Below are 22,680 nucleotides of genomic sequence, written 5' to 3'. Positions count from 1 at the left end.
CTGACACAGAGGTGAAACACGCAAACACGGAGCAATTCTCTGCATATTGCATTATTTTAATATTGGATATGCAAGTTAAGGTTGGTGCCCAATTAAACTTAAACTGGAAGTAAATATGAGTGTGTATGTATGGGTTTTTTGCTTAATTTCTGGTGTGGCCAAAAATTTGGCAAGTTTATGGACAAAAATCTGCTTGAGAGGGGGGTTGATACTTTCCGAAGAGCATTTTTACAAAACTCTTGGGTTAGGCAGGTGCTACACTAGATCAAAAAGCTCATATGAACATGTTGAGCAAGTTGTAAGTATAACAAATCTGCATGAAAAGAGCTCTTCGTTTCTGAAAAAATCCCGAGGGCATTTTTACAAAAATCTTGGATTAGAAAGAGCACTTACACTAGAGCAAAATACTCATATGTTCATGTTGAGCAAGTTTTTAAGTGTAGCAAAGCTGCTTGAGGCAAACTCTTCCTTTCTCGCGCTGGTTGTAGTACAAACCCCCACTACTGCTAGGATAAATCATAAAACAATCGGAACCGTTACCACGTTTGTTACCTTCCTGTGAAGCAGAACAGTCTGAAGGCTTCTGAAAGGGAATATAGCACCAAACATCATATTCTACAACAGCAACTATAATTTTACATCATTAGGTTTGGAGTTGCTAGCATTTGTCGACATGTTCCTTCACTACTTTAGTGTGCATACAGACGGTTTTAACAAACCAATTTCTTTTTGTTTTATCGCGATTTCATCATGCTATGTATGTTTAGTTTAGTTTATTTGCATCCAAAGACTACCGGTGTGTACAAATTACAGTACATGGTAATATAGGACATGTCAATACTTGCATTACAATACAATACTGCATTAATAGATTTTACAAATACAAAATATATAGCCAAAAATTGTAAAAAAATTTGGCCTTACTCTGGTATTATATCAAAATCACAAAAAAAATATAACACGAGAAGACATAGAACATTACAGCCTACTTCTAGGTGATACTAATTATCCACTTTCATTTGACATTTAATTTTACAAGAATAATATGTGATTATACTACATTATGTACATTTGTCTTATGTAAAAGTCGCTTTCATGTATTCAGCTCTAGAATAAAAAACATGCTTCAGAAGCATTGATTTTATCTTGTGCTTGAATATCACCAATTTTGGTTCTTTCCTCACATCTTGTGGTAGTTTATTGTAGAGATCTATGGAAGAGTTTAAGGGACCTTTCTTACATAAGTTAAGGTGGCAGTGTTTTATGTGAAGTTTGTCTTTATTTCTTGTGTTTAGGTCATGTATTTCCTCATTTGTGGCAAAGTTGGAAATATTTTGCTTAACATAAATTAAACATTCATAAATGTGTATGCAGGGGAGAGTTAACACATTAAGTTTACGGAAAAGAGTTCTACATGAATAAGTTTTCTTTACTCCAGCTATGATTTTTATAGCTCTTTTTTGAAGCATAAAAAGGACATTGGAGTGGACCTTTTTACCCCAAACCATAATCCCGTATCTTAGTAAAGCATCAAAGTTTGCCATATAAAGGCACTTTACAGTTTGGGTGCTTGAGATGTCTACCATTTCTCGAAGGGCATAGCACACACTACTTAATTTTGATTGTAGCGTATTTATGTGTTCTGTATAGCTAAGGTGTTCATCCAGAATGACACCCAGAAATTTTGAATTTTCTCTAGGCTCTAGTTGTGTATTCCCAGATATTAGATTGAGGCTTATTTGGTTTCTGGTTTGGATTGTAGAAAATGTAATGTAATTTGTTTTTTTTTGCTGTTGAGGAGTAGATTATTATTTAAAAACCAGTCATCTAATCTGTTTAATATGTTATTAGCCCCACACCCCCTATACGCCTTCATGGCGTGGTGCTATGCACAGGGGAACACTTTACTTTTTACTTTTTTTACGTTATTAGCCTAAGATTGTAGAGCATCTTCGGAAGTGTCTGTTACTATAATATTTGTATCATCAGCATATAATATTGCATTTGCCTCCGGTATAACATTTGGTAAATCATTTATGTACATAAGAAACAAAAGAGTGCCAAGAATACTTCCCTGAGGCACCCCACATGTTACACTTTTCATGGTGGAGTGTTGATGTGTTACGTATCCTTTTGCTGTGGTGTGAGCGATTTAACAGTTTGCTTTCTATTGGTAAGGTAAGATTGAAACCACTTTTGTGGTAGTCCACGAATACCAAGTTTTTGAAGTTTCCACAGCAATATCTCGTGATTTACAGAATCGAAAGCTTTTGATAGGTCACAAAAGACTCCTACCGTGTGATTCCAATTATTCAGCAATTGTGTGACACATTCTACTAAGTCTGCTAATGCTGTTTTCGTGCTTCGTTCAGACCTAAAACCATGCTGCGACAAGCTTAAGATTAAGAGCCCGTATCACCGCTGGTGACGACACCTAAAAAATAGGTTATTGCATCGACATTCTGTGCTCCAACAGTCAAGTGTGTGGCATTTAAATTTTACTGAGTTAAAGATCAAATATGAAATTAGTTATATCGCGAAGACTTTTTTTAAATACATTATTTATTACATAGTTTTCCTTATCTCAATTTCGTAAAATTCACTTGCTTGCCAATTATATGCAATAACTTAAATGAACATTTTAAAACACAAGAAAACTTCAACTGTTCTTCTACAGCAAATAAATGAAACTCATCTTACAGAATTTTCTTTAGAATGTCTGTAGCTTTTCGACGTACAGAGCAATGTATGTAAATTTTGACTTCTACTTTTCTAAGCTGGTCGCGCTAGCTGTTTCCCCCTCTGTACCGCTCGCGCCCCTCACGAACTCCCTTCTCACTCCTCCACTGTCCCTTTTTTCTTTCATAATCGGCCATTCTTCCCTTCCCCAAGTGGCAAGAAAACCGCATGCTGAGAGCTAGGAAAAGAAAAAAGAAGGCAGGAAAAGGTTTTTGGGGGAGAATCAATGGTTTGGGCAATGCTTGTAAACAGTTCTTCACTACCCAAAGTTTTTAGGTAAATATTGTGTAAATTCTATCTGGTGGTGGATTACACCATGTAACAAAAATTTGTTTAAGTGAATTTTTTTCCTGTTTCCGATGCAGTTTACTACAAAACACTAGAAATACACAATTTTACATGTGGGAAATTGTTTTTAATGAAATGACAACGATTTTCTGATTTTTTTAGTAAATGCATGTATTTGGGACAATGAGAGCTGGTTTACATTGATAATAAAGTTTGAACACATGTCAAAATGGAGTGAAGAAATATAAAGAAAGGGCTACAGCACATGAAGACCTGTACATTTCATGTAAAGATAATAAGGTCTCTAAAAATGTGTTGTTTTCCTACTTTTCCTATTGAGATGTCCATCAGCTTCTCTGATCAGTCCCCAGATGTAATCGCCTAGCATCCGCTCATTATACTGTCCCTGGTACCTTCTTTCAAACAATTATAAGTCCTGATGAAACCTTTCGCCCTGTTCCTCTGAGTATGCATCAATGTTGGATTTGATGTGAGTGGAGTACATGCACCTTTAGAGACATTCTACATCCCATTGCTTTGTAGTTATTCAGAAGACCCTGTACTACGTCTCTGTAATTTTCCACCCTGTGATTACCCAGGAAACTATTCACTATGTCCCTGAAGCTATTCCAGGCATTTCTTTCAACAGGTCGAATCTTTCTGATGAAGTCGTCAGCGTTAAGAAGTTTCTTCACTTGAGGGCTCACAAGAATTCCACCCTTTATCTTAGCCTCGGATGGTTTGGGGAAAACAGTCTGGCGGTACTTGGAAGCTTCCACATTTGTATGTAATAATCTTTTCACAAATTGCTTGATGGGACCAAGCTTAATATGCAGGGGAGGCATTAGGATCTTTTCCTGTTTGAGAAGGCGTTCCCACTTCATGGTTTTCTGTCCAATCTCTAACTCCTTCCTTAATGGCCACTCAACAGTCTCAAAATGTCTACCTGTATCCCTGCTATCCCAAAGGCAGCGAAAACAAGGATACTTTGTGTTTACCCCTTGTAAGCCCATCAAAAATGCAATCATTTTAAAGTCGCTGATTACCTCCCACTGATGTTCAGCACAGCTTACCACCTGCAGAAGATGTTGAACACTGGAGTAATGTTCCTATAGATGAGTCAAATGAGCGACTGGAATTGATGATCACTCATTTCCATTGTGAAGGAGGACAGCTGTAAGACTCCTGCAGGAGCTGTCAATGAAGAGCCGCCAGTCCCTTGAGTTATATTCAAACCCTATTTCTTTGAAAAGCCATCCACACTGTGGCAATAACATATTGTTTCTGTGAGAGTGAAGTATTGTGAGAAAGTTTCATGACCCTTCCTCTGGAGGGATATCTTGCAGGTTTTATCCAATAGGTTACACGGCTTTAATTGCGATGTTAAAATTTCTCTAAGCTCCGGGCCTCCACATATGTACATAAATCGCGGCCTGAGTATGATTAAAATAATCTCCAAATAAACAAATAAAAACATCATCTTAGCATTACTTCCTCCTTCAACACAATAAATTATTTAGACTTTTTAATTATTATTAGAATAATTTAATCAAGAAGACTTAGATGGGAAAGTCATGTGACACGAATGGCAGAGGAAAGAATAGTTTACAGGATTCTTGTTGAGAAACCTGATGGTAAGAGACCAGTAGGAAAGTCAACACGAAGATGGAGGGATAACGTTGAGATGGACCTAAAGGAAATTAGCTCTGCATTGATATTTCAGAAGTGTCCCTTTCTTTATTTCATTACAATTTTTTATATACCTGTCATCTTCAAATACCAATATGCTATGTGAAATATCAACTTTATATTCGTTCTATTAATAAGAAGTTATCACAACAATCACTACAATACCAAAGTGAATAAATTTTGATAAACCAGTTATGTATGGAAAAATCTGCAGAATTATTCAATTGCTATTGAGTGGCTTATCATATTTAGAAATCCTCGTTCGACACATGAATTTTGCCACATGAATCAGCCGAAAATGTCGACAGAATCTGTAGATGCAGCTGAAGTAAAGAAAAAAGTTATGTCACGAAATATCCAGAAGACTTTTTGTGAGTTTGTTTTTAAGCTTACTTTTATGCTCAGGTAGGCTAATCGGGACTAAACCTACAGTTTAACGTGTAGCCCGAACCAGTGTGCATTGTGCTTCCACCAGAGGAGGGGGTGGTGAACACAGGACCTCTTCATTATAATGCGACAACGTTATGCCATTGGAGAAAAATATACAGAAAGAACTCGCGACAAACGTGTCATTTTACCACCACAGAAGATGCGTCTATTTTAAGACCGTGTATTGCTGGAGACAAATATTTGAGACTTTTGGAAAACAACGCCATTGTTCACGGAATTAGCTGCTTTGATTTAATAATGAACACACTGCAATGTGTCGCATTAGTAGAAACTACCACCTCAACTTTCAAAGTGGTATGTACTAATGAAACTCCATTTTTGAAAGAGTAAGTTGTGGATGATTTGTTTTATTTTAAGTCATCTTTCTGCTAATTTTGATAATGACGACGATAAGGTTCAATGGTCATTAGATGAAAGTGACTTAGGAGCAAAACAAACACATGCGGACACTCAAAATACAAACACCCATAAATTATTACTTCGACTGTGGTTCCAGGTGCCAGGGACTCGTTGCCCTGCAAGAATAAAGTTTGCAGGGTATACTGTACGGACAGAGGTTGACATTTTAGTGTGTTCGAAATCGTCATGCCATACAACCCAAGTAATCTATGAAAAATAGATGGCTTATTCCTGGTACGGTGATAAACTTCGATGAATTCCTGATGTCCGAAATTATTTTGTTACCTCAAAAAATATGTTCATGTAACCATACATGTATTATTTCTCCCGCTTGAGTAACATGACTTATTTCAGAAAACTAATATCAACTTAGGTAATAATCTCTTCAATTCTGAACAGATTTTTCAATCTTACCTGTTTATTTCTTATGGGTGATATTTTGTCAAAATAGCCTTTCATTAGCCATGGAATACTTTATGGATAATGAACAAAGAATTGGTTTTCCGTGTGTGTTTTAAATCATTCCTAGTAAGACGTTGATTTTAATCCAAACATTCAATGGCGGCGATTCGAGGGAGCAGGAGGTGGGGGGATGCAGTTCCCCCCACCGGCACATTTTGACACTTTTTGCCCCCTAACTATGACCTCTTTATGCTAAGCCTTTCCTACCAAAATAAAGTATATTGCCCTTGCCCCTCAAATTTTGGCACCCAATTGCCCCTACTGCAAACATTAAGATAGATTTGTCAGTTGTACAAACTTTGTAAGCTAAGAAAAGTGACCCCCAAGGAGTAAGAAAACTCTTTCAGTCAAAAACTCATACGATGAAAATACTATGCTCAGGAACATGCATTTAAATTACGAGAAACATCACGATTGTCTTCCTTCGCACATAAAATCAAGTATGTGCCTTGTATTTTTTTTTTGTTCTCGAAGGGCAAAATGTCATACAACACAAGCTTAAACCTAATTTACATTTATTTCATTATATTAACATGTATGAAAGAATGTGACTGTGAATGTACCTATGGCTGCGCATGGATAAACACTTCGTTGAAATAATTGTGTCCATCAGAGACAACATGAAAGGAAATGGGACGAGTTGTGAGAATAGATTAGAGAAAAATAAAGAGGAAAACAAGAAAAGCAAAGGGAAAAGAAGCAAGAAGAAAATCGGGAGTGTAAGAGAGAGGGGGATACATATTACGTCTTAGATGCACATATATGTGGTCTTAAATTTATACTGCCCACCCTAATCTATCAATATAGAACTTCCACCCACCCGGTCGAAAATTTCTGGTGCCGCCTTTGATATAGCTACTTTTACTTGAAAATTAGGCACAAAAAAAAAGGAACCAAACTGAAGTTTGAGAACGAAAAACAATAAACAATCCCAAGCTTGCAATGTCCTCCTCCGTAGTCGAGCGAGTTAAGGCGTTCACTCGTCTTGAGATCGTTCGCTGCGGGACGGCGTAGGTTCGAATCCGGCTCTGGTCGGAATTTATTCAGCCTGCGTATAGGGCCGGTGGCAACCCACCATCGTGAGGAAATTGGGGAGCTCCGAGTGAGTGAGCGTAATCCGGTCGAGAAGACCTACTATAACGGCTGGGGATACGTCGGGCTGACCCCCCGACTATTCCAATACTGGTTGAAGATCTCCACGCTTAGAGGTGACGAAGGAAAGTGTGGGAGGGAGATCGGCAGTCGGTAGGTATGCCTAGGCCATTCATGGGCTGTTGCGCAATGGATTATTATTATTATTATTATTATTAAGCTTGCAATGTAATTGTCAGCTTTGATTTAGGACTTAATAAAGTAAAAGGATTTCTCCAGCAAACATTTTGGCCCAAGTTCCTTTTGTTGTGTTGCGAGTTCATCATGCAATTTTTACATGGTTCAATTTCGATGTATGTCTGTTAACACATACTGCGGAGTTTTAGCGATTACTTAGGATTTTGTTCAATATATGTTTTTGTGGTTAGGTTAGGCAGGTTAGGTTTGGTTCCCTTAGCATTAACATAAAGTCGGCAGGTTAGGTTTGGTTCCCTTAGCATTAACATAAAGTCCATTATACTAAGGTTCCGATTTACTTCTACATTCATTCCCATGCTTCTACGATATTTACTGTTGCTTGTCGACGGAGAATATCTTGTCCATGAGAAGTGTGTAAGGTAATTTTCAAGTTGTTTCTTTCAACATAAATAACTTTTTTCGAGTTCAAACAGTGATCATTACTTTAAGGAAGGTTCAAATTTCGTGTGACAATGATTTCCAAAATTCTACAATAATTAGTATTTGTGCTAGGATAAATCATAAAACAATCGGAACCGTTACCACGTTTGTTACCTTCCTGTGAAGCAGAACAGTCTGAAGGCTTCTGAAAGGGAATATAGCACCAAACATCATATTCTACAACAGCAACTATAATTTTACATCATTAGGTTTGGAGTTGCTAGCATTTGTCGACATGTTCCTTCACTACTTTAGTGTGCATACAGACGGTTTTAACAAACCAATTTCTTTTTGTTTTATCGCGATTTCATCATGCTATGTATGTTTAGTTTAGTTTATTTGCATCCAAAGACTACCGGTGTGTACAAATTACAGTACATGGTAATATAGGACATGTCAATACTTGCATTACAATACAATACTGCATTAATAGATTTTACAAATACAAAATATATAGCCAAAAATTGTAAAAAAATTTGGCCTTACTCTGGTATTATATCAAAATCACAAAAAAAATATAACACGAGAAGACATAGAACATTACAGCCTACTTCTAGGTGATACTAATTATCCACTTTCATTTGACATTTAATTTTACAAGAATAATATGTGATTATACTACATTATGTACATTTGTCTTATGTAAAAGTCGCTTCCATGTATTCAGCTCTAGAATAAAAAACATGCTTCAGAAGCATTGATTTTATCTTGTGCTTGAATATCACCAATTTTGGTTCTTTCCTCACATCTTGTGGTAGTTTATTGTAGAGATCTATGGAAGAGTTTAAGGGACCTTTCTTACATAAGTTAAGGTGGCAGTGTTTTATGTGAAGTTTGTCTTTATTTCTTGTGTTTAGGCCATGTATTTCCTCATTTGTGGCAAAGTTGGAAATATTTTGCTTAACATAAATTAAACATTCATAAATGTGTATGCAGGGGAGAGTTAACACATTAAGTTTACGGAAAAGAGTTCTACATGAATAAGTTTTCTTTACTCCAGCTATGATTTTTATAGCTCTTTTTTGAAGCATAAAAAGGACATTGGAGTGGACCTTTTTACCCCAAACCATAATCCCGTATCTTAGTAAAGCATCAAAGTTTGCCATATAAAGGCACTTTACAGTTTGGGTGCTTGAGATGTCTACCATTTCTCGAAGGGCATAGCACACACTACTTAATTTTGATTGTAGCGTATTTATGTGTTCTGTATAGCTAAGGTGTTCATCCAGAATGACACCCAGAAATTTTGAATTTTCTCTAGGCTCTAGTTGTGTATTCCCAGATATTAGATTGAGGCTTATTTGGTTTCTGGTTTGGATTGTAGAAAATGTAATGTAATTTGTTTTTTTTGCTGTTGAGGAGTAGATTATTATTTAAAAACCAGTCATCTAATCTGTTTAATATGTTATTAGCCCCACACCCCCTATACGCCTTCATGGCGTGGTGCTATGCACAGGGGAACACTTTACTTTTTACTTTTTTTACGTTATTAGCCTAAGATTGTAGAGCATCTTTGGAAGTGTCTGTTACTATAATATTTGTATCATCAGCATATAATATTGCATTTGCCTCCGGTATAACATTTGGTAAATCATTTATGTACATAAGAAACAAAAGAGTGCCAAGAATACTTCCCTGAGGCACCCCACATGTTACACTTTTCATGGTGGAGTGTTGATGTGTTACGTATCCTTTTGCTGTGGTGTGAGCGATTTAACAGTTTGCTTTCTATTGGTAAGGTAAGATTGAAACCACTTTTGTGGTAGTCCACGAATACCAAGTTTTTGAAGTTTCCACAGCAATATCTCGTGATTTACAGAATCGAAAGCTTTTGATAGGTCACAAAAGACTCCTACCGTGTGATTCCAATTATTCAGCAATTGTGTGACACATTCTACTAAGTCTGCTAATGCTGTTTTCGTGCTTCGTTCAGACCTAAAACCATGCTGCGACAAGCTTAAGATTAAGAGCCCGTATCACCGCTGGTGACGACACCTAAAAAATAGGTTATTGCATCGACATTCTGTGCTCCAACAGTCAAGTGTGTGGCATTTAAATTTTACTGAGTTAAAGATCAAATATGAAATTAGTTATATCGCGAAGACTTTTTTTAAATACATTATTTATTACATAGTTTTCCTTATCTCAATTTCGTAAAATTCACTTGCTTGCCAATTATATGCAATAACTTAAATGAACATTTTAAAACACAAGAAAACTTCAACTGTTCTTCTACAGCAAATAAATGAAACTCATCTTACAGAATTTTCTTTAGAATGTCTGTAGCTTTTCGACGTACAGAGCAATGTATGTAAATTTTGACTTCTACTTTTCTAAGCTGGTCGCGCTAGCTGTTTCCCCCTCTGTACCGCTCGCGCCCCTCACGAACTCCCTTCTCACTCCTCCACTGTCCCTTTTTTCTTTCATAATCGGCCATTCTTCCCTTCCCCAAGTGGCAAGAAAACCGCATGCTGAGAGCTAGGAAAAGAAAAAAGAAGGCAGGAAAAGGTTTTTGGGGGAGAATCAATGGTTTGGGCAATGCTTGTAAACAGTTCTTCACTACCCAAAGTTTTTAGGTAAATATTGTGTAAATTCTATCTGGTGGTGGATTACACCATGTAACAAAAATTTGTTTAAGTGAATTTTTTTCCTGTTTCCGATGCAGTTTACTACAAAACACTAGAAATACACAATTTTACATGTGGGAAATTGTTTTTAATGAAATGACAACGATTTTCTGATTTTTTTAGTAAATGCATGTATTTGGGACAATGAGAGCTGGTTTACATTGATAATAAAGTTTGAACACATGTCAAAATGGAGTGAAGAAATATAAAGAAAGGGCTACAGCACATGAAGACCTGTACATTTCATGTAAAGATAATAAGGTCTCTAAAAATGTGTTGTTTTCCTACTTTTCCTATTGAGATGTCCATCAGCTTCTCTGATCAGTCCCCAGATGTAATCGCCTAGCATCCGCTCATTATACTGTCCCTGGTACCTTCTTTCAAACAATTATAAGTCCTGATGAAACCTTTCGCCCTGTTCCTCTGAGTATGCATCAATGTGGGATTTGATGTGAGTGGAGTACATGCACCTTTAGAGACATTCTACATCCCATTGCTTTGTAGTTATTCAGAAGACCCTGTACTACGTCTCTGTAATTTTCCACCCTGTGATTACCCAGGAAACTATTCACTATGTCCCTGAAGCTATTCCAGGCATTTCTTTCAACAGGTCGAATCTTTCTGATGAAGTCGTCAGCGTTAAGAAGTTTCTTCACTTGAGGGCTCACAAGAATTCCACCCTTTATCTTAGCCTCGGATGGTTTGGGGAAAACAGTCTGGCGGTACTTGGAAGCTTCCACATTTGTATGTAATAATCTTTTCACAAATTGCTTGATGGGACCAAGCTTAATATGCAGGGGAGGCATTAGGATCTTTTCCTGTTTGAGAAGGCGTTCCCACTTCATGGTTTTCTGTCCAATCTCTAACTCCTTCCTTAATGGCCACTCAACAGTCTCAAAATGTCTACCTGTATCCCTGCTATCCCAAAGGCAGCGAAAACAAGGATACTTTGTGTTTACCCCTTGTAAGCCCATCAAAAATGCAATCATTTTAAAGTCGCTGATTACCTCCCACTGATGTTCAGCACAGCTTACCACCTGCAGAAGATGTTGAACACTGGAGTAATGTTCCTATAGATGAGTCAAATGAGCGACTGGAATTGATGATCACTCATTTCCATTGTGAAGGAGGACAGCTGTAAGACTCCTGCAGGAGCTGTCAATGAAGAGCCGCCAGTCCCTTGAGTTATATTCAAACCCTATTTCTTTGAAAAGCCATCCACACTGTGGCAATAACATATTGTTTCTGTGAGAGTGAAGTATTGTGAGAAAGTTTCATGACCCTTCCTCTGGAGGGATATCTTGCAGGTTTTATCCAATAGGTTACACGGCTTTAATTGCGATGTTAAAATTTCTCTAAGCTCCGGGCCTCCACATATGTACATAAATCGCGGCCTGAGTATGATTAAAATAATCTCCAAATAAACAAATAAAAACATCATCTTAGCATTACTTCCTCCTTCAACACAATAAATTATTTAGACTTTTTAATTATTATTAGAATAATTTAATCAAGAAGACTTAGATGGGAAAGTCATGTGACACGAATGGCAGAGGAAAGAATAGTTTACAGGATTCTTGTTGAGAAACCTGATGGTAAGAGACCAGTAGGAAAGTCAACACGAAGATGGAGGGATAACGTTGAGATGGACCTAAAGGAAATTAGCTCTGCATTGATATTTCAGAAGTGTCCCTTTCTTTATTTCATTACAATTTTTTATATACCTGTCATCTTCAAATACCAATATGCTATGTGAAATATCAACTTTATATTTGTTCTATTAATAAGAAGTTATCACAACAATCACTACAATACCAAAGTGAATAAATTTTGATAAACCAGTTATGTATGGAAAAATCTGCAGAATTATTCAATTGCTATTGAGTGGCTTATCATATTTAGAAATCCTCGTTCGACACATGAATTTTGCCACATGAATCAGCCGAAAATGTCGACAGAATCTGTAGATGCAGCTGAAGTAAAGAAAAAAGTTATGTCACGAAATATCCAGAAGACTTTTTGTGAGTTTGTTTTTAAGCTTACTTTTATGCTCAGGTAGGCTAATTGGGACTAAACCTACAGTTTAACGTGTAGCCCGAACCAGTGTGCATTGTGCTTCCACCAGAGGAGGGGGTGGTGAACACAGGACCTCTTCATTATAATGCGACAACGTTATGCCATTGGAGAAAAATATTCAGAAAGAACTCGCGACAAACGTGTCATTTTACCACCACAGAAGATGCGTCTATTTTAAGACCGTGTATTGCTGGAGACAAATATTTGAGACTTTTGGAAAACAACGTCATTGTTCACGGAATTAGCTGCTTTGATTTAATAATGAACACACTGCAATGTGTCGCATTAGTAGAAACTACCACCTCAACTTTCAAAGTGGTATGTACTAATGAAACTCCATTTTTGAAAGAGTAAGTTGTGGATGATTTGTTTTATTTTAAGTCATCTTTCTGCTAATTTTGATAATGACGACGATAAGGTTCAATGGTCATTAGATGAAAGTGACTTAGGAGCAAAACAAACACATGCGGACACTCAAAATACAAACACCCATAAATTATTACTTCGACTGTGGTTCCAGGTGCCAGGGACTCGTTGCCCTGCAAGAATAAAGTTTGCAGGGTATACTGTACGGACAGAGGTTGACATTTTAGTGTGTTCGAAATCGTCATGCCATACAACCCAAGTAATCTATGAAAAATAGATGGCTTATTCCTGGTACGGTGATAAACTTCGATGAATTCCTGATGTCCGAAATTATTTTGTTACCTCAAAAAATATGTTCATGTAACCATACATGTATTATTTCTCCCGCTTGAGTAACATGACTTATTTCAGAAAACTAATATCAACTTAGGTAATAATCTCTTCAATTCTGAACAGATTTTTCAATCTTACCTGTTTATTTCTTATGGGTGGTATTTTGTCAAAATAGCCTTTCATTAGCCATGGAATACTTTATGGATAATGAACAAAGAATTGGTTTTCCGTGTGTGTTTTAAATCATTCCTAGTAAGACGTTGATTTTAATCCAAACATTCAATGGCGGCGATTCGAGGGAGCAGGAGGTGGGGGGATGCAGTTCCCCCCCACCGGCACATTTTGACACTTTTTGCCCCCTAACTATGACCTCTTTATGCTAAGCCTTTCCTACCAAAATAAAGTATATTGCCCTTGCCCCTCAAATTTTGGCACCCAATTGCCCCTACTGCAAACATTAAGATAGATTTGTCAGTTGTACAAACTTTGTAAGCTAAGAAAAGTGACCCCCAAGGAGTAAGAAAACTCTTTCAGTCAAAAACTCATACGATGAAAATACTATGCTCAGGAACATGCATTTAAATTACGAGAAACATCACGATTGTCTTCCTTCGCACATAAAATCAAGTATGTGCCTTGTATTTTTTTTTTGTTCTCGAAGGGCAAAATGTCATACAACACAAGCTTAAACCTAATTTACATTTATTTCATTATATTAACATGTATGAAAGAATGTGACTGTGAATGTACCTATGGCTGCGCATGGATAAACACTTCGTTGAAATAATTGTGTCCATCAGAGACAACATGAAAGGAAATGGGACGAGTTGTGAGAATAGATTAGAGAAAAATAAAGAGGAAAACAAGAAAAGGAAAGGGAAAAGAAGCAAGAAGAAAATCGGGAGTGTAAGAGAGAGGGGGATACATATTACGTCTTAGATGCACATATATGTGGTCTTAAATTTATACTGCCCACCCTAATCTATCAATATAGAACTTCCACCCACCCGGTCGAAAATTTCTGGTGCCGCCTTTGATATAGCTACTTTTACTTGAAAATTAAGCACAAAAAAAAAGGAACCAAACTGAAGTTTGAGAACGAAAAACAATAAACAATCCCAAGCTTGCAATGTCCTCCTCCGTAGTCGAGCGAGTTAAGGCGTTCACTCGTCTTGAGATCGTTCGCTGCGGGACAGCGTAGGTTCGAATCCGGCTCTGGTCGGAATTTATTCAGCCTGCGTATAGGGCCGGTGGCAACCCACCATCGTGAGGAAATTGGGGAGCTCCGAGTGAGTGAGCGTAATCCGGTCGAGAAGACCTACTATAACGGCTGGGGATACGTCGGGCTGACCCCCCGACTATTCCAATACTGGTTGAAGATCTCCACGCTTAGAGGTGACGAAGGAAAGTGTGGGAGGGAGATCGGCAGTCGGTAGGTATTCCTAGGCCATTCATGGGCTGTTGCGCAATGGATTATTATTATTATTATTATTATTAAGCTTGCAATGTAATTGTCAGCTTTGATTTAGGACTTAATAAAGTAAAAGGATTTCTCCAGCAAACATTTTGGCCCAAGTTCCTTTTGTTGTGTTGCGAGTTCATCATGCAATTTTTACATGGTTCAATTTCGATGTATGTCTGTTAACACATACTGCGGAGTTTTAGCGATTACTTAGGATTTTGTTCAATATATGTTTTTGTGGTTAGGTTAGGCAGGTTAGGTTTGGTTCCCTTAGCATTAACATAAAGTCGGCAGGTTAGGTTTGGTTCCCTTAGCATTAACATAAAGTCCATTATACTAAGGTTCCGATTTACTTCTACATTCATTCCCATGCTTCTACGATATTTACTGTTGCTTGTCGACGGAGAATATCTTGTCCATGAGAAGTGTGTAAGGTAATTTTCAAGTTGTTTCTTTCAACATAAATAACTTTTTTCGAGTTCAAACAGTGATCATTACTTTAAGGAAGGTTCAAATTTCGTGTGACAATGATTTCCAAAATTCTACAATAATTAGTATTTGTGCTAGGATAAATCATAAAACAATCGGAACCGTTACCACGTTTGTTACCTTCCTGTGAAGCAGAACAGTCTGAAGGCTTCTGAAAGGGAATATAGCACCAAACATCATATTCTACAACAGCAACTATAATTTTACATCATTAGGTTTGGAGTTGCTAGCATTTGTCGACATGTTCCTTCACTACTTTAGTGTGCATACAGACGGTTTTAACAAACCAATTTCTTTTTGTTTTATCGCGATTTCATCATGCTATGTATGTTTAGTTTAGTTTATTTGCATCCAAAGACTACCGGTGTGTACAAATTACAGTACATGGTAATATAGGACATGTCAATACTTGCATTACAATACAATACTGCATTAATAGATTTTACAAATACAAAATATATAGCCAAAAATTGTAAAAAAATTTGGCCTTACTCTGGTATTATATCAAAATCACAAAAAAAATATAACACGAGAAGACATAGAACATTACAGCCTACTTCTAGGTGATACTAATTATCCACTTTCATTTGACATTTAATTTTACAAGAATAATATGTGATTATACTACATTATGTACATTTGTCTTATGTAAAAGTCGCTTTCATGTATTCAGCTCTAGAATAAAAAACATGCTTCAGAAGCATTGATTTTATCTTGTGCTTGAATATCACCAATTTTGGTTCTTTCCTCACATCTTGTGGTAGTTTATTGTAGAGATCTATGGAAGAGTTTAAGGGACCTTTCTTACATAAGTTAAGGTGGCAGTGTTTTATGTGAAGTTTGTCTTTATTTCTTGTGTTTAGGCCATGTATTTCCTCATTTGTGGCAAAGTTGGAAATATTTTGCTTAACATAAATTAAACATTCATAAATGTGTATGCAGGGGAGAGTTAACACATTAAGTTTACGGAAAAGAGTTCTACATGAATAAGTTTTCTTTACTCCAGCTATGATTTTTATAGCTCTTTTTTGAAGCATAAAAAGGACATTGGAGTGGACCTTTTTACCCCAAACCATAATCCCGTATCTTAGTAAAGCATCAAAGTTTGCCATATAAAGGCACTTTACAGTTTGGGTGCTTGAGATGTCTACCATTTCTCGAAGGGCATAGCACACACTACTTAATTTTGATTGTAGCGTATTTATGTGTTCTGTATAGCTAAGGTGTTCATCCAGAATGACACCCAGAAATTTTGAATTTTCTCTAGGCTCTAGTTGTGTATTCCCAGATATTAGATTGAGGCTTATTTGGTTTCTGGTTTGGATTGTAGAAAATGTAATGTAATTTGTTTTTTTTGCTGTTGAGGAGTAGATTATTATTTAAAAACCAGTCATCTAATCTGTTTAATATGTTATTAGCCCCACACCCCCTATACGCCTTCATGGCGTGGTGCTATGCACAGGGGAACACTTTACTTTTTACTTTTTTTACGTTATTAGCCTAAGATTGTAGAGCATCTTTGGAAGTGTCTGTTACTATAATATTTGTATCATCAGCATATAATATTGCATTTGCCTCCGGTATAACATTTGGTAAATCATTTATGTACATAAGAAACAAAAGAGTGCCAAGAATACTTCCCTGAGGCACCCCACATGTTACACTTTTCATGGTGGAGTGTTGATGTGTTACGTATCCTTTTGCTGTGGTGTGAGCGATTTAACAGTTTGCTTTCTATTGGTAAGGTAAGATTGAAACCACTTTTGTGGTAGTCCACGAATACCAAGTTTTTGAAGTTTCCACAGCAATATCTCGTGATTTACAGAATCGAAAGCTTTTGATAGGTCACAAAAGACTCCTACCGTGTGATTCCAATTATTCAGCAATTGTGTGACACATTCTACTAAGTCTGCTAATGCTGTTTTCGTGCTTCGTTCAGACCTAAAACCATGCTGCGACAAGCTTAAGATTAAGAGCCCGTATCACCGCTGGTGACGACACCTAAAAAATAGGTTATTGCATCGACATTCTGTGCTCCAACAGTCAAGTGTGTGGCATTTAAATTTTACTGAGTTAAAGATCAAATATGAAATTAGTTATATCGCGAAGACTTTTTTTAAATACATTATTTATTACATAGTTTTCCTTATCTCAATTTCGTAAAATTCACTTGCTTGCCAATTATATGCAATAACTTAAATGAACATTTTAAAACACAAGAAAACTTCAACTGTTCTTCTACAGCAAATAAATGAAACTCATCTTACAGAATTTTCTTTAGAATGTCTGTAGCTTTTCGACGTACAGAGCAATGTATGTAAATTTTGACTTCTACTTTTCTAAGCTGGTCGCGCTAGCTGTTTCCCCCTCTGTACCGCTCGCGCCCCTCACGAACTCCCTTCTCACTCCTCCACTGTCCCTTTTTTCTTTCATAATCGGCCATTCTTCCCTTCCCCAAGTGGCAAGAAAACCGCATGCTGAGAGCTAGGAAAAGAAAAAAGAAGGCAGGAAAAGGTTTTTGGGGGAGAATCAATGGTTTGGGCAATGCTTGTAAACAGTTCTTCACTACCCAAAGTTTTTAGGTAAATATTGTGTAAATTCTATCTGGTGGTGGATTACACCATGTAACAAAAATTTGTTTAAGTGAATTTTTTTCCTGTTTCCGATGCAGTTTACTACAAAACACTAGAAATACACAATTTTACATGTGGGAAATTGTTTTTAATGAAATGACAACGATTTTCTGATTTTTTTAGTAAATGCATGTATTTGGGACAATGAGAGCTGGTTTACATTGATAATAAAGTTTGAACACATGTCAAAATGGAGTGAAGAAATATAAAGAAAGGGCTACAGCACATGAAGACCTGTACATTTCATGTAAAGATAATAAGGTCTCTAAAAATGTGTTGTTTTCCTACTTTTCCTATTGAGATGTCCATCAGCTTCTCTGATCAGTCCCCAGATGTAATCGCCTAGCATCCGCTCATTATACTGTCCCTGGTACCTTCTTTCAAACAATTATAAGTCCTGATGAAACCTTTCGCCCTGTTCCTCTGAGTATGCATCAATGTTGGATTTGATGTGAGTGGAGTACATGCACCTTTAGAGACATTCTACATCCCATTGCTTTGTAGTTATTCAGAAGACCCTGTACTACGTCTCTGTAATTTTCCACCCTGTGATTACCCAGGAAACTATTCACTATGTCCCTGAAGCTATTCCAGGCATTTCTTTCAACAGGTCGAATCTTTCTGATGAAGTCGTCAGCGTTAAGAAGTTTCTTCACTTGAGGGCTCACAAGAATTCCACCCTTTATCTTAGCCTCGGATGGTTTGGGGAAAACAGTCTGGCGGTACTTGGAAGCTTCCACATTTGTATGTAATAATCTTTTCACAAATTGCTTGATGGGACCAAGCTTAATATGCAGGGGAGGCATTAGGATCTTTTCCTGTTTGAGAAGGCGTTCCCACTTCATGGTTTTCTGTCCAATCTCTAACTCCTTCCTTAATGGCCACTCAACAGTCTCAAAATGTCTACCTGTATCCCTGCTATCCCAAAGGCAGCGAAAACAAGGATACTTTGTGTTTACCCCTTGTAAGCCCATCAAAAATGCAATCATTTTAAAGTCGCTGATTACCTCCCACTGATGTTCAGCACAGCTTACCACCTGCAGAAGATGTTGAACACTGGAGTAATGTTCCTATAGATGAGTCAAATGAGCGACTGGAATTGATGATCACTCATTTCCATTGTGAAGGAGGACAGCTGTAAGACTCCTGCAGGAGCTGTCAATGAAGAGCCGCCAGTCCCTTGAGTTATATTCAAACCCTATTTCTTTGAAAAGCCATCCACACTGTGGCAATAACATATTGTTTCTGTGAGAGTGAAGTATTGTGAGAAAGTTTCATGACCCTTCCTCTGGAGGGATATCTTGCAGGTTTTATCCAATAGGTTACACGGCTTTAATTGCGATGTTAAAATTTCTCTAAGCTCCGGGCCTCCACATATGTACATAAATCGCGGCCTGAGTATGATTAAAATAATCTCCAAATAAACAAATAAAAACATCATCTTAGCATTACTTCCTCCTTCAACACAATAAATTATTTAGACTTTTTAATTATTATTAGAATAATTTAATCAAGAAGACTTAGATGGGAAAGTCATGTGACACGAATGGCAGAGGAAAGAATAGTTTACAGGATTCTTGTTGAGAAACCTGATGGTAAGAGACCAGTAGGAAAGTCAACACGAAGATGGAGGGATAACGTTGAGATGGACCTAAAGGAAATTAGCTCTGCATTGATATTTCAGAAGTGTCCCTTTCTTTATTTCATTACAATTTTTTATATACCTGTCATCTTCAAATACCAATATGCTATGTGAAATATCAACTTTATATTCGTTCTATTAATAAGAAGTTATCACAACAATCACTACAATACCAAAGTGAATAAATTTTGATAAACCAGTTATGTATGGAAAAATCTGCAGAATTATTCAATTGCTATTGAGTGGCTTATCATATTTAGAAATCCTCGTTCGACACATGAATTTTGCCACATGAATCAGCCGAAAATGTCGACAGAATCTGTAGATGCAGCTGAAGTAAAGAAAAAAGTTATGTCACGAAATATCCAGAAGACTTTTTGTGAGTTTGTTTTTAAGCTTACTTTTATGCTCAGGTAGGCTAATCGGGACTAAACCTACAGTTTAACGTGTAGCCCGAACCAGTGTGCATTGTGCTTCCACCAGAGGAGGGGGTGGTGAACACAGGACCTCTTCATTATAATGCGACAACGTTATGCCATTGGAGAAAAATATTCAGAAAGAACTCGCGACAAACGTGTCATTTTACCACCACAGAAGATGCATCTATTTTAAGACCGTGTATTGCTGGAGACAAATATTTGAGACTTTTGGAAAACAACGTCATTGTTCACGGAATTAGCTGCTTTGATTTAATAATGAACACACTGCAATGTGTCGCATTAGTAGAAACTACCACCTCAACTTTCAAAGTGGTATGTACTAATGAAACTCCATTTTTGAAAGAGTAAGTTGTGGATGATTTGTTTTATTTTAAGTCATCTTTCTGCTAATTTTGATAATGACGACGATAAGGTTCAATGGTCATTAGATGAAAGTGACTTAGGAGCAAAACAAACACATGCGGACACTCAAAATACAAACACCCATAAATTATTACTTCGACTGTGGTTCCAGGTGCCAGGGACTCGTTGCCCTGCAAGAATAAAGTTTGCAGGGTATACTGTACGGACAGAGGTTGACATTTTAGTGTGTTCGAAATCGTCATGCCATACAACCCAAGTAATCTATGAAAAATAGATGGCTTATTCCTGGTACGGTGATAAACTTCGATGAATTCCTGATGTCCGAAATTATTTTGTTACCTCAAAAAATATGTTCATGTAACCATACATGTATTATTTCTCCCGCTTGAGTAACATGACTTATTTCAGAAAACTAATATCAACTTAGGTAATAATCTCTTCAATTCTGAACAGATTTTTCAATCTTACCTGTTTATTTCTTATGGGTGATATTTTGTCAAAATAGCCTTTCATTAGCCATGGAATACTTTATGGATAATGAACAAAGAATTGGTTTTCCGTGTGTGTTTTAAATCATTCCTAGTAAGACGTTGATTTTAATCCAAACATTCAATGGCGGCGATTCGAGGGAGCAGGAGGTGGGGGGATGCAGTTCCCCCCCACCGGCACATTTTGACACTTTTTGCCCCCTAACTATGACCTCTTTATGCTAAGCCTTTCCTACCAAAATAAAGTATATTGCCCTTGCCCCTCAAATTTTGGCACCCAATTGCCCCTACTGCAAACATTAAGATAGATTTGTCAGTTGTACAAACTTTGTAAGCTAAGAAAAGTGACCCCCAAGGAGTAAGAAAACTCTTTCAGTCAAAAACTCATACGATGAAAATACTATGCTCAGGAACATGCATTTAAATTACGAGAAACATCACGATTGTCTTCCTTCGCACATAAAATCAAGTATGTGCCTTGTATTTTTTTTTTGTTCTCGAAGGGCAAAATGTCATACAACACAAGCTTAAACCTAATTTACATTTATTTCATTATATTAACATGTATGAAAGAATGTGACTGTGAATGTACCTATGGCTGCGCATGGATAAACACTTCGTTGAAATAATTGTGTCCATCAGAGACAACATGAAAGGAAATGGGACGAGTTGTGAGAATAGATTAGAGAAAAATAAAGAGGAAAACAAGAAAAGGAAAGGGAAAAGAAGCAAGAAGAAAATCGGGAGTGTAAGAGAGAGGGGGATACATATTACGTCTTAGATGCACATATATGTGGTCTTAAATTTATACTGCCCACCCTAATCTATCGATTGATTGATTGATTGATTGATTTATTAGCATCCATTCAACTTTACAAAAGTTTGGAATTGTCACATTGTACATGTACATTTGGAATACATTTATAAAATTATAGGCATAATATAATATAAAATACAATAGATAGCATGAGATACAAGATATCGTATAAAGAGAATAAATGCATGCTCAATGTTATTTTCTTGAGACATATTGCCTAAAAATATGTTTTCTATATTCAATGCTTGCTTAATTTGCTATGACATTATGTACACACATGTATATATATATACATACACACAAACATAAATTGAGCATTAAATAGTCACCTATACTTACATCTAGATAAATTAAATCGAACAGCAAAGGAAAAATAAAAAAATAATGATGATAGGGCAGTCCTACTTTGATATATTATTGTTGCTATTCCTGTCACTTACGGTATCAATGTACTCTTGCACTGTGTAAAAACAATGTTCCTTTAGGAATCTTTTTAGATGTAACTTGTATACTGGCAATGACTTTATATTTTTGAATGCATTTGGTAGCATGTTAAATAAGCGTATACCATTATATGTTACCCCTTTTTGGTAGAATGTGGTATTGTGTAATTCCATATGTAAGTCATTCTTTCCCCTGGTGTTGTAGGTGTGGTAGTCCTGATTTGCTGTGTGTTTATTTTGACAAATTTTCATGCTTGTTAGGATTTCATATAGGTATATGCATGGAACTGGCAATATCTGTAATTCTTGAAATAATGGTTTGCATGGTGCATCTGTTGGAACATTTGCCAGAATTCTAACAGCTCTCTTTTGTAGTCTGAATAATGTAATGCTTTTGTTCATGTTCCCCCAGAAAATGATGCCGTACCGTAATACAGAGTGAATGATGCCATAGTATAGTGTTTTTGCTGCTTCTAGATTTACTACATTTCTTACTGTTCTTATCCCATAACAAAACCCACTAACCTTGTTTGCTGTAGCTTCAATGTGTAGATCCCACTTTAAATTTTCAGACAGTTGTACGCCAAGAAATTTTATGTTAGATACATATTCTATGTCCTGATCTTGAAAGTTAATTTCTGGAGTTTCACTGCTACAACTGTTGATTTGAAATCTAATTGCATTTGTTTTTTTAGTGTTTACCA

The sequence above is a fragment of the Lepisma saccharinum genome, chromosome 12, assembly GCF_977018435.1.
Source record: "Lepisma saccharinum chromosome 12, izLepSacc3.1, whole genome shotgun sequence".
Taxonomy (NCBI): domain Eukaryota; kingdom Metazoa; phylum Arthropoda; class Insecta; order Zygentoma; family Lepismatidae; genus Lepisma; species Lepisma saccharinum.
This window is presented reverse-complemented; position numbering follows the sequence as displayed.